Consider the following 13,860-nt stretch of genomic DNA (forward strand, 5'->3'; position numbering starts at 1 on the left):
ACAAGTACTCTTCGTTCTTCCTACTTTGTGTGTTCACCGAGTTTCATGCTGGTCTCTGGAACACACTATTCTGCTTTCTATGAAGAAGATTTATTCTTTTTTGCCTCAAGCTATGGCACTTTTGCAGTTGCGTAAAGTGGTTTTGTATCATCTACTGTAAAAAGACCTTTAATGAAGTAAACGTTACAGAACGGTTACTCTGCCTTCCCTATTTTAAAGCATTAAATGGAAGGACTTGCAAGACCATATCTAGAAGTTTCAGCACTGTAGAAAAAGTTACAAAGGTCAAGCCACACCAAGATATTTAGTTTCCAAATTACTGTTTGGGAAAGAACTGGGTTAATCCTCTGAAAACTGCCGCTTAACAACATAGTGCTGATATTGGTCCTCTAATACTGTACAGCTCAGGTAGAAGGAAGTAAAATGCTTACCAGTGCAGTAATTCAGACACTAGTCAGATGCTATTGCTCTGAATTTTCTGAATAATAGGGAGAATGACTTCTTGGATATGCTTGATGCTAATATGCTGAGTAATTCTACTTGCTCAAGACTTGAGTGGAATTGTTTATACTAGGATTTTTGACAACTGACACTAATAGCTGAAATTTCAACGTGTACTTGGGATACAATTTTGAAAAATGCCTACATGATTTAGGAGCCTATCTCCCATTGACTTTCAATGAAACTTCAGCTATTAGATACCAAAGTCACTTTTGAAAATGTGACATAGGCACTTTAAGAAAAATTTAACCACAGACCAAAGCTCCTTGTCTGTCTCTACACATGCAATCTCCCCCACCCCCCCTGCCCGCCATCACTGTTTGTATCTGATACTTTTTAATGCTGGGTGGTCATTGTCTATTTTTAACCTAATAGTGAGGCCACCTAGAATTTCTGGTCTGGTCTTTTCTTTTCATTATTTAAATCTAAAAGGAATAAATAATCTCACCATTAATGATTTTCAGTACCTGTCTTTTAATACATTTGACAATAAACTCCTGATCTAAAGCACAATGAGGTTAATAGAAAGGCTCCCTTTAATAGGGTTTGGAGAAACCCTTATACAGTGTGCAAGATTTTTTAAAAAGGGGTTTTGTTTTTTGTCATCTGAGAGTTAAAAATAGAAACAAAAACAGCTTGTGCAATGCAAAGTATGTTAAGCGTAGAGCGCTCAGAGAAATGTAAAGTCTCCTCACCAGTCTTTCCTGCTTGCATATGTTGCGCATGTGCAAGTGACAACAGATAACCGAGGACATTTCACTAAGCACAGGATTGAAGTCAGTGTCAGGTGTGCAGGGAATGATGAATTAGCAGATGCTCATTAAGGGCCAGGCTGTGGGTATGGGAAGGAGATCACTAACAATCTCCCCCCTTTGCAGTCCGAGTGCAGGGGCTAGGCACAGCGGGACTTCCTGCAAACAAGAAGTGCCATTACTGTAAAAGGCTAGAGATGCTGACGGTGCTAGCTTGCGCAAACAGCAGCAGGTGAAGGTAGGGCTAGCAGAGCTGTCTGAGCACAGTGGGATGTAAATGCTTCACCATGCCATAGCAGCAGAAATTAGATCATTTTAGAGTGAAAACAGGCAAGAATGTGCATTAGTTGCATATTTCAATGTGCACTGGGCCATTTTCTAAAGATTTTGTGAAAAATAAGATCTCTGGGTTGCAAATCACATAAAAGAGTTTTTTTATTTCATGAAATGTCATGTTTTTGGGGGAGCTCATTCCCCAAATCATTAGCTATGAGCCATTTATCTGAAAACTCCTCATTGGATATTAAGGGTTACACGCTTTGCCCTTAGGCACAACCTTGTGCAAGGGGCAGGTGTGTAACTTCACCACTCAAGGCAGAGCCCTGTGAGGCACAGTTCCTCCTATGTTCTACTCTTGCTCTGGGAAGAGTCATTTACAACATCCCTGGAAAGACAGACAGCTCCTTAGACCACCATGTCACGTTATGGGAGCACCAGGAGCACATCCCTTCTGCTCTACACGGGACCCAGAACTAAGATCCAAAAAGACCGAAACTGACCATGCAGGAAGGCTGTGGTTGGCAGACTCTTACTTCTCTCCATCTCCTCCAGAACCATGTTAGTGCTACTCACAGTATAGTCTATGAGTAATAACCATGTTGTTTAGCAGCTAGTGCTAACACTGCTATTGGACGAACTGCTGTGCAATCCTCCTGCTTTTCAAGCTAGTTGAGTTTGGAAGCAAACGAACTACAATACCTTTAGACTCTAGGGAATGAGGTCATTTTGTCTTGTTACCTCTTAAATCAATTGCTGAAAGTATGAAACATTTGCTTCAGAGGCTGCATATTATACTTTCTTGGTCTCTGGAAAAATGCAGAGAGCACCAGTGTAACAACTGAAAATAAGCATGAAAGGGAAAATCGAAACCCGGGATGCTGGAGAGTAAATCTAGAAGGACCTATATACACAAATCAATGTATTGGAGTACTAATGGCAGATGTTTTAGGGTAAAATGAAGAGCCGATACTTAAGTTTTGTGGCTTTCTCCCAATCATATGCTTGCCCTTGCTCCCTCCCCCCATGGAATTTAGGAAAAGCCTTTTAGAGGTTACGTCTACATTGCAGCTGGGAGCATGTAGCTGTCTGTCCAAGCTTCTACCTGTGCTGCAGTGACCACACTGCTATTTTTAGCTCATTAGCTCAAGTAGACTTAGTGTGTCTGTCTGCCCGTGCTGGGAAGCATGCTCCCAGCTGCTCTGTAGACAAATGGGCACTATTTTAAACACATTTCAAATGGAATATTCCTTTTGTTCAACATGACTTTTGGGGCGCTATGGGGAAAGAGAAAGCAGATGGTTTCATATAACACAATTTACTATGATGCTTCATGATGGACCTCATTTCGGCACAATTATATTATATGCATGTAGCGTTCTCGATAATCAAGTAGATGAAGTCCACGTTTATTCCTTTACTTACCTCAGTACTGACACTGTGATGGTTTCAGCCCTTTTAAGCCTCCAACCGCCAAATAAAATGTACAAATATGAGGTGCAGTTGTGTAACGAAGACAGCATGATGCCTACAGTTATGGCTATGTCTACACTTTGAGCTGGAGGTGTAATTTCCAGCTCGAAGAGACACATCTGTGTTAGCTCTGATCAAACCAATGTGCCAAAAACCAAAGTGTAGCGGCAGAGGCATAAGTGGCACCACAGGCTAGCTGCCCCAGGTACAATCCCGTCTGAAACCCTAACCATGTCCTCAGGCAGCTAACCCCTCCTGCTGCTCGTACTGCATCAACTACACTTCTATTTGTAGTGTGCTAACTCAATCATAGCTAACATGGGTATGTCCCCTTGAAGTGGTATTCAGACCTTCCAGCTTGAAGTGCAGACATAGCCTATTTGCTGGGTCCCAGAGTGTTCTCTGTGTGTGTCTCTCTCTCTTACACACACACACACACACACACACACACACACACACACACGATATGCAAGGACATCCCTTTGTAATTCTTTTTCTTTGTTTTGTCTTTAATGAGAAATGGCATTTTAAATCCATTTGCTTAGCTCCAAAAAGTGGGGGAGGGAGAGCTGCACAAAGGATCAACTAGCCCAAGCAGTTTTAATGAGTTTTAAGTAACACCTCTGACAACAGCTTGTTCAAGGTGGTGAGTCTGACTGTGTTCTAATGGCCTCAGGGTTAGTTCTGTTGCAAAGTGACTGAGAAAGCCATAGAAATGAAATTGCTCTTTTATATATCTCCCCTAGAAGGAAGCTATCGAACCGGTTTTCTATAAGTTGGCCAATGGAGGGAGGGAGGGAAGTAAGTATTTTATAGTTAGCATTAGTCAAAATAATGGCTGTCAACATGGTCTTGGGGGGACAGTTATCTTGTCTAACAGTAACTTTAGAATTCTTGATTCAGGAGGTAGCTTGAAACTAGCTGGTGGCCACACAAGAGTTCAGACTATCTTTATATAAGGTCTTTAAGGAAGGAGGAGAGATACTCAAGCCACAGAGAAGGAGAGTTAGACTCTTTGAAAGATGCTCCCTCAACAATGCTCATACGAACGTCAAGCAAACCTATGTGCCAGTTCTTAGCAAAGTCTTCTTAGACCAAAGCAGGAGTGACCTATGTGGAGTGACAGTGTCTAGAGCTGGGTCAATAAGAGATTTTCCATTTGTTGGCAATTTCAAAAATTTTAAAAGGAAAGCAGGAAATGATTTGTTTTCACAAAATCTAAATGTTTGGTTTTGACCATTTTTAACTGTTTTTGAAGTTTTATAAATAAAATTAAAGGAAATTTTGGTTTCTAATGTTGAAATGAAACGTTTTCACTTTGGGGGATTTTTTTTTCCCCCTTAAGCAATTCAGCAACATTGACACAAATTAAAGAAATGTTTCAGTGTGGCCAAAGCTGCTTCCCCTCCTCCTCCCTCCAAAAATACAGACAAAATGTTCTGCCTAGTTCTAGTAGCGTGGTTAGTGAACAGCACACTGGACTGAGAGTCAGAAGGCCAGTGTTCTATTCTTAGCTCTGACACTGGCCATGTCTATTCATAATATTTGTATTGCCATAGTGCATATAGACCCAACTAAGATCAGGGCTCCACTGTATTAGCTGCTTCACAGACAAACACATAGTACAAGACAATCCCAGTCCCAAAGAGCTTAATAATCTAAATACACTCAAGAATCAAACAATTCCCAACTGAACTGGCAGGACAGAACCAATATAAGTGCAAATAGTTCATTAACTTCACGGCAGCGGTGAAACTGGTGCACTGTATTTAGAGAGCTTTTAGGAGGGTAAAAACATGCAAGCTTCAGCTCTCTCACTGGAAAAAAAATATTGAGTTCTTTAATTTACAGATTGGCGCTTACAAGGTTTTTCAAGCAAATGCAAAATGATTTAAATAGTTACCCTGTTTAGTACACAATGAGAAGAGATACTGAAGCATGTGGTGGATTAAGGAAATACAGGTCACAATACACCATCAAAATTATAGTTCAGCGTATAGAGCAGAAATAGATGCCATGAAAGATTACTTCACTGGATATTACTGATACTGTCCAAAACATACTATGTGTGTTTAGAAAAAGCAGCAATTTCATCCATCCAATCACTATTTTGGCAGAAATATTTTTATATCTGTATCCTTAGAGTCACAGTTTGACGGACTAACAAAATACTCAGTTCACTGGGACTCGAAGGTAAATACACGTCATCTCACACACAAACATCTCAACAACAGTTTCTCTCTCCTAAAAAAATAATAATAATGAAATACTCCAACGTTGACTGTACTGGACAGGTTGCAATAATCTATCCAGCCTCATTGGGCTAGAAAAATAACATATTTGTTAGATTAGGGGATGAAGAGTAATTTTGGAACCATTTTCTCTCTCCTAAGCCCCCCACCAAAATAACTCAAATATTTTAACTTCTGGCTTTGGAGCAGGGACCCTTACAACTAATCAGTTAGCTTTCGCATCTCAGATCTCATCAACCTGAACATTACCTCAGACAAATCTTAGTGATTGTGCCCCGCAGGCCTACAACACCTTTCTAAAGAGATTATGTGGACCAAAAGAAACCGCTCTGTTTTGCCCTCTGGCTTTCTATGTGAAACAAGTGTCATGGTGAAAGGCTGACAAAATCCTCTATTGGGATTCCTAGCTGTGAGGAGCTAAAGCATGATGCTAATGTTAGAACGAAAAAGCATGATCAAAATATATTCACGTACTCATATGTGGCGGCACACCATTTATCAGAACATGAAAAAATAAAGAGAATCGTCTCCCTCGGCACTATTGAAGAAGTGAGAAAACAGAAGGAAAAAGCCTTTTCCAGCTGTCTCATTTATATTTACAACCTATAGGACAGCAGAATTTACATGAGCTCTATTCTAAGAGTTTAAGTGTGATCTCCGTAGCGCACAGGCCTTGTGCTGGTCACCCCATAGGGAATTTTTAATTCGCTTTCCCTCCCCACACCAGTGTATTCAGTAGACGGAAGTAAATTCCTTTCCAAAAGGATCAGCAGCAGCACTGGACCAGTTAGGGGATGTACAGCTTTAAACCAAGCTTTCACCATCTGTTTCTCCTCTAATTATGAATGCAACAGATATTCACAATTACATCAGCAAAAAAAAAGTTCAGTGATTAAAATGCGTGTGTTCTTTCAGCAATGCCTCTGCAATGTTTTTTCCTCAAATTAAGATCAATACCACCCATCACTCAACCTGCAAATCACACAGCGGGAAGACCTCACTGGGGTAGCTGTTCCCAGGTCCTCACCTGGCAGGGAGTCAGTGCTGTGCTTGGAGTCCTGAGCAGGCTGCGTGAGCATGGAGAGATGGTCTTTCCATTGTGCTGCAGTATGAGTGCTGAGGGAGGAGCTTCAAGAACCCAGAGGGATGTGAAAGCTGTCCATCAAGGCCTACGTAGTTCTGAACTTATTTGTACACCTGCTGCCTAGGTCAGGGAGTTGCAGAGTTTGATTAATGATATAGCCCACCAATCTGGTGGCTAGCCAGCAGTGAGTCAGCATGGGTTCATATGGAACCCACTGCCTTTCTTTTTTCCTATCCTAAGCAATACGCAGACAGCTCTCTCCAGTGGAACAGGCATTTTCCAAGCAGAACAAGGTTTTCCCCATCCACTTTACCCATGTGCTGCCTTGGCGAGTCCTTCCACAGCTCATTATGCCATTGCTTATTCTGCATAATTCCCTCCATAGGCTTAGACCCAACCACCTCTTGCTGTTAGAAAGGAATTCCTCTTACTGGGTTCTCCCACCTATATTTGGCTCCACAAGAGTACATTTTTATCTCAAACAAGTTTTTGCTTTTATTGGGGCTACTGAGTTATTTACTCATGACAAAGCTGGTGGGTTTTGGTATTTCTTTGCTTGCCAGTATTTGTAGTCCTTGCAGATAAAAAATGAGTAAGATGCAAATTCAGCCAATGATCCCAATTTCAGCATTCACGTTCCTGGGGGAACCAAAGTATACATGCGTCGACGGTCTAAAGCCTCACCCTTTACAGGAGGTTGTGGGACACGCTTGCATAAAGAACCAAATTAACCAGGTGGGACCTTTGCTAGGGCATGGACATCCAGTCCCTAAGTGGAACATACCACCTGTACCAGCCCTGGATGATCAATGCAATTGGTCCTGCAATGGTTCAGACCAGTTTTGGCAAGGATTTCCTGCCTGGGGCTAGGTTTCAATTCAGTTTGTTCTATTACTAATAAAAGCAGTGACCAATATGAGCTTACTACATCCACCTTTTTTGTACTCTCCCCTCTGTAATACTGAGACAATTACTCAGCCTTGATTATATAGGGGCATATCCACCACTGATCCACACACTGAATTTCTCCACTTAAAATCAATGGGGGAGTTCTGAGTTTATAAAAATACAAATAAACCCCCCCCAGTCAGGACCCTTTGTTCTGCCAGAACTGCAGCCGTCTCTGCACCTTGCGCCTGCAAGGACTGGATGTCACTGGCCCTGCAGCAGGAAATGGCCCACGGTGACAAGGATTTTTTATTGTTGTTGTAATAATAAAAAAATTATTTTTGTGGGAGAGATGACTTCAGGATTGGAAGCCTCACTGTATTTTAGAATGGCACTAAAATGTCTCACCTTCCTTTTATATCACTGCATCTTACAGTTCAAAAATAGACTGTGCCTATTAAAGTTTCTATACACATTTTCTGTATCTTGAGTCTCCTTTTCCTTCTACGAAGCTTTACACGCAGAATAACTACGTTTAACAGAATCTAGGGGATGCTTGATCACCATATTTAATGAGCAGTGCTTTTAACAATTTTATATGCCACTTAATTTCAGGGTCACAGAGTTCTTAAAACATTATACGTGAAATGTTGCTAAACCAAACATGATTTTAAGATTAGTTTACCAAGGCAGAGTACATGTTTAAAAACAGACACACAGATTCATAGCAGCCCAAAAAAAAAGAACCAAAAATTATTCTGTGCTACATAATAATCATGATTTCAGTCTAGCCCAGCTACTATAACAATAAAGGAATAAATAATTCTGTTACGTAGGTGAGATACAGATTAGGTCAGATATGACATTTACCCTCATGAACGAGGAGATTGATAAGATTTGTAGCCAGGAATGAGTTATCAGAGGTCTCCTCATAAGTAAAGAAATATGTCCTATTGAATCTCCTCATGTGGTGGCACCTATGCACAACTGATTGTGCAGTGGTTTGCTTGTTCTCTCATTTTTTCTAATTACAGTCTCAAGTTTAAAATCCAGCTTTTTAAAATATTTCCTTTCAGCAGCAGCTTCTGTTTTGCAGGCTGTTATCCACATTATAGCCAAATGTAATGTGAGATTTCTGGTTGTGTTTAATGAATGTGGTTGGTCATGGAAACGCTATCATGTATTTGAAGAGACATTGTAGTGATGATCAGCTATTGATTTTGATTAGAGTGGTGAGTTACTAAAAAGACAGCCTTCTCCTTTTTATCAGTCTCAGTCAAGTTAAGATGATCACAAGATTTTAACTTACCAGCAGTACATAGTTTCAACAGATGGAATTAAACATAATGTTAAAATAAATCAACACACATGGAATCTGTAGCGAATGGTATCTCAGCTGTAGCAATACTTTCCCCGGGGAAATACCTACTCCCATATCAATATGCCATCATGAGGATCATGTGTATATGTGGTATAAAGATATATTCACACAATGTCAAACTAGATCGTTGCTAGGTTTAATCTAGATACTGTGGACAAAATTCATTTAACACCAGGAATGATTTTCAACAAGTAAATTCTGTTGTCAGATACTCATGAATCCACGGAAAGCGTTTGGACCTAACCCTTTAAACTTATTTTTCCTTGATTCCAGCACAGAATGTAGTTCAGTGGATAGACCTGGGACTCAGGAGCCCCAATTGCTACTCCTGGCTCTGCCGCTTGTTTAATGGTGGACTTTGGGTAAAACACTCTAATGCCCTGTGCCTCAGTTTCCCCATCTTTAAAATGGAGACACTGCTACTAACCTCCTTTGTAAAGGTCTCTGAGGTCTACTGAGGAAAAGCAAAATATAAAAGCTAGGTGTTATTATATGATGCATACGAAGAAACTAATCCAATGATTCAGCACTGGACAGCTCCTTAGGCAGAAAAGGCAGAATCCTGTCACTAACCTCGTCCAAGGCTGCAGAAGGGCTAATACACATCAGAATGGCCATAGCTATGCAGCGCAGGGTGCAGCTGGCAAGCAGAGAAGCAGAGTATCCCCTCTGTGAGCCAAGGCATTTGACTCCTTGAATCTTACTCCATGGCAGCGTGTGGGGGAGGTGATGTTGCAGGTAGACACTTGCTGTGTAGGGCAGGTATGGCCAAGGTATTGCTAGTGAGGCTGCAACCTGTAAGGACTCATTGGCCACACCTCCTCTGGGGTAGGGGATGGAGAGTCGCAGGTTGTGGTCACGTCTGTAGCTGTGCGGGTGCTCTATGGTCTGCCTTAGGATGGCTGCTGAATCGTTCCAATCGGCTCATCTTATGTTGTAGACCACCACCACCTAGATTTTATATGGCACTTTTCATCAGGAAACCTCAAAATGCTTTACGAAGGAGGTCAGTATCATCATTTCCATTTTACAGATAGAAAAGCTGTACAAACACATAGTAATTCAGTCCCTGCTCCAAAGAGCTTACAGAGTTAAATATTCAAAAGTGCTGAGGTCATTTTCTGCACGAACTTGGGCACTAGGAACTTCAGTGGAAAAACTCTTCCCTCCCCCCCATGGGGCTCACTTTTTGTTAGTTAGCAAACAAACATCAAAACATTCTCAAACATTTTAACAGTACCCATTCCACAAACACACTGTACCAGATCTATCTGATTTTTACGTTGTTTAGTGATAAGGTGACTCAGAAAATTCAGAAACTTGTAGCCTTATTTTACTAAGCATAAGGAGTGAAACTTAACTTAGGGACAATGTTGCAAAGTTAAAGTTTCAGATATTTCAAGAACCAAAACCCCTCTTAACTGACATAAAAATAAAACAGACACACATCCATTAAATGCAAGCTGTCTTTAAAAACCAAAACTAAATATTGGGCCTACCTATTTGTCAGTGCCCTTTGCAAATCACATCATACTTGCTAGAAGCATTTATTCAGACCTGGTCCTTTTCTGCAGCCATTGGATGAAATTTAAATCCCTGCTTAAGGCCCAAGTGAATGGCTTTGCATGAAGTAACAATGCAGGTGTGGAGGGGGATGCCCAAGTCTCTTCTCAAAATGAAATTTACGCACCTTTTTGGAAAAATGCAACCCTGGAAGTTCTTTGGGGAAGCAACTACATTATTATGTGTTTGCACAGTTCCTTGCACAAGTCCTCAATCGTGGCTGGAGTCTCTGGGTGCTACCATAGTAGAAAACAGTAGACTCCAAATTATCGGAATAGCATGGGGGGACTGATTTCGCTTGCAGCAGCGGGGTGGTGTACTCCATAGCCAGCAGCCTCTCCTCCTCGCAGTCCTGACAGGGGTCTCTACTCTGCCTCCCTCACTCCCATGACAGTAGGGATGCAGAGGGCTCCCTGCTCTGCTGCAGGGCCAGCAACACTCCATCCTGCATACGCAAGGTGCAGGGCAAAGATCCCCCAGTCAGGACCCTTTCTTGTGCGAGGACTGCAGCTGTCCCTGCACCTTGCGCCTGCAAGGACTGGATGTCACTGGCCCTACAGCAGAGCAGGGAGCCCTCTGCAGCTCCGCTGTCATGGCCCTGCTTATTCACTCCTGTGACATTGAAGCTGCAGAAGGCTCCCTGCACTGACCCAGGAGTCATTCCTCAGCAGCAAGGTGACAACTGCAGGCGCTTCTCTTCACAATCCTAGGTGGGGGTGGGGAGAGGAGGCATCAGTTCTATTATCCAAAACTCCCCATTATCCAAACCATTCCCTTGTTCCAGGGATTCAGATAATGCCAGAGATCTGGATAACAGAGTTTCAGATAAAATGGGCATGTGCTGCTATAATCAACAACAGGAAATCTGGGGACCTGGGAAAATACAAAATTCTTCAAGATTTTTCCTGAAGTTTAGATAAAACTCTCTGAAAACAATGTTCTGACCTTTACAAAGTAACCCTTTTTGCCATGTTATGCTCCAAAACGTCTGTTAGTCTATAAGGTGCCACAGGATTCTTTGCTGCTTTTCCAGACCAAGAGTTTGCATAGCACATTCAATAAGCCTGGGAAAACTTCACTGAAATCAAAGAGACTAAAGCCTTAATATACTGGATCTTGGCACATAAAAGAGCAGTATATAAATGACAGCATTCTTTCATAAGTCAGAGTGTTCAAACTACACTAGACTGGGAGAAGTGGCTATACATTAGCTATAGTTCAGTTACAGACACTTTGCTGTGGGGTTTAAGTGTACTGCAAAATTTTCAGAACTATACAGCGACCATTGATCTGAATCTGTTACAATTAGGCTTGGAAGGATTAGATTTTTATTGGTAAAAGGTCAATGCACACACAAACGGACAAAAATATTATCATTGATAATAACCAAATTTGCTGCTTGAGAATTTATTAGAGTTTGATTTAAGGCAGTTTACTTTAATATTTTGACATACAAAGTTTTAACGTTTTTGAATCTCAGTGTCTCTCCGTAAATAATTGTTTGACCCCCCCCATTCTGATTCTCCCATAATTTTGTACAACTGTGAAAAACTTAAATCAATATTGAAAAAAGGCTTCACACATTCATTTGTGCTATGAGAAAACTTAAAATAAACCAATATTATCCATCACAATTATAACAAACAATAAATACTGAATTCTGCCAAGTCTCGCTATAATGGATTGGGAAGAATACATATTGAAATAATGTGGATGATTACACAGTGTAGTACAGTCAAAAGGTTTTAATGCCATGAGTTTGGGAAGACTGCAATCTTCAGAAGATGTGACAAGCCAGTCATTCTAAGTGAGAGGATGAAGATATAAAGACAGGAAGAAATTGCGGCCAATGGATTTTAGGAACTTTCTGAAGGTGATCTAAAATAGCCCTTCTGTGCATAATAATGTAGAGATGTTACAGTGCGATTGCTCATGTTAGAAACAAATATGTAACACCAATTGAAAGGGACATTAAAATCTCCATGGGATAAAACACTCGCTTCTAGTCCTGATGGTTCACAAGATACTGGATGCTAAATGTCGTTAGTCCATGAGTATTTCCTGTCTGCATCTCAGACCAGTGTAAATGGAGAGAAAATCCACATTTGGGAAAAAAAGGAATCACATTCCCACTGTTTATCATATGGGCACTCCCAACAGATATGCAGCATGTAAATAATGCAGCAGGTTTTGCTTTGAAGGAGATAATTGTTTCTATTTAAACTGTTTAAACAGAATGAAGAACCAACTCCTGTCCTATGCTGCATAGTTATGTTAATGAGTACAGACGACCTTCATGGTCTCGACACAACTGACTGGGCAGGTTCCCAACTGAATAACCATGGAACTGCTATGCACAGAGATTTACCAGGCACAGTTGTCATAAACAGATAGCTAAGGGTTAATGTCTCTTTCACCTATAAAAGGGTTAACAAACAGTAACCTGAAACACCTGATCAGAGAACCAATCAGGAAACAAAACTTTTTCAAATCTGGGTGGAGGGAAGTTTTGGGTGTGAGTCCTTTGTTCTTGGTCTGTTTTTTTTCTCGTCTTTGAGAGTGATCTTTTTATCTCCTGGCTTTCTAATCTTCTGTTTCCAAGTTGTAAGTACAAGGATAGTAAGACAATAGGTTTATATTGGGTTTTTTTTTTGTATTTACATGTGTGCAGTTGCTGGAATGTTTTAAATTGTATTCTTTTTGGATAAGGCTGTTTATTCATTTTTTTCCTTTAAGCAACTGACCCTGTATATTGTCACCTTAATACAAAGACTATTTTTAATGTCTTTTTCTTTCTTTTTTATATAAAGCTTTCTTTTTTAAGACCTGTTGGAGTTTTTCTTTAGTGGGAACTCCAGGGAATTAAGTCTGCAGCTCACCAGGGGATTGGTGGGAGGAAGAAGTCAGGGGGAAAAATCTCTTTGTGTTAGATTTACTAAGCCTGACTTTGCATACCCTCTGGGTGAGGGGGGAGAGAGATTAGATCTCTCGGTACTGGTGTTTCAAGGACTTGAAGCAGGGAATACCCTAGAGTGCCCAGGGCGGGAGAATCTGGGAGGAGGGAAGGGGGAAGGGAAGTGGGTTATTTCCCTTTGTAGTGAGACTCAGGGCATCTGAGTCTTGGGGTTCCCCAGGGAAGGTTTTGGGGAGACCAGAGTGAGTTAGACACTAAAATTTCTGGCTGGTGGCAGCGATATCAGATCCAAGCTGGTAATTAAGCTTTGGAGGTTTCATGCTAGCTTCTCATGTTCTGAACTCTAAGGTTCAGATCTGAGTAGGACAGTTATGACAACAGTGGACACTGGTGCATGGTTTGCAGGGTAGGGGCATCGGCAGCTCTCTCAACCGGCCAGCACGTATGCAGTGTTGTGCAGTCATAAGATAGGCGGGGGTTACAGATGCTGGTCTTTAACAAATGAGCAGCTGAGTGCACCTGACCCATCCGCATGTCCCATTAGCCATTCCCAGGGAATCCTGCCCTGACTGGCAGATAGCAGCAACACAGCTTCCCTTCTCATTTGACCTTAAGGCAGGATAAGTTTGAAGGGTCTCTCTCGGAAACCAGATTTAACCCTAGCCCTAAAGCACTGGCCTTATTTAAAAACACACTTTCTATCAGTTGTGGAGAGGGAACTTTGTGAAGTGGATTTATAATACAAAGTTCATTAAGAAGTGAGCTAAGATCGCAGA

At 41.3% G+C, this 13,860-nt stretch overlaps 1 protein-coding gene across 1 annotated transcript in view; it reads right to left on the reverse strand.

Annotated features, from left to right (window-relative positions):
- Positions 1-13,860, reverse strand: part of SPOCK1 (SPARC (osteonectin), cwcv and kazal like domains proteoglycan 1) — a 505,769-nt gene that overhangs the window by 479,780 nt on the left and 12,129 nt on the right. The window lies entirely within an intron of this gene.

The sequence above is a fragment of the Gopherus flavomarginatus genome, chromosome 7 (genome assembly GCF_025201925.1).
Source record: "Gopherus flavomarginatus isolate rGopFla2 chromosome 7, rGopFla2.mat.asm, whole genome shotgun sequence".
Taxonomy (NCBI): domain Eukaryota; kingdom Metazoa; phylum Chordata; order Testudines; family Testudinidae; genus Gopherus; species Gopherus flavomarginatus.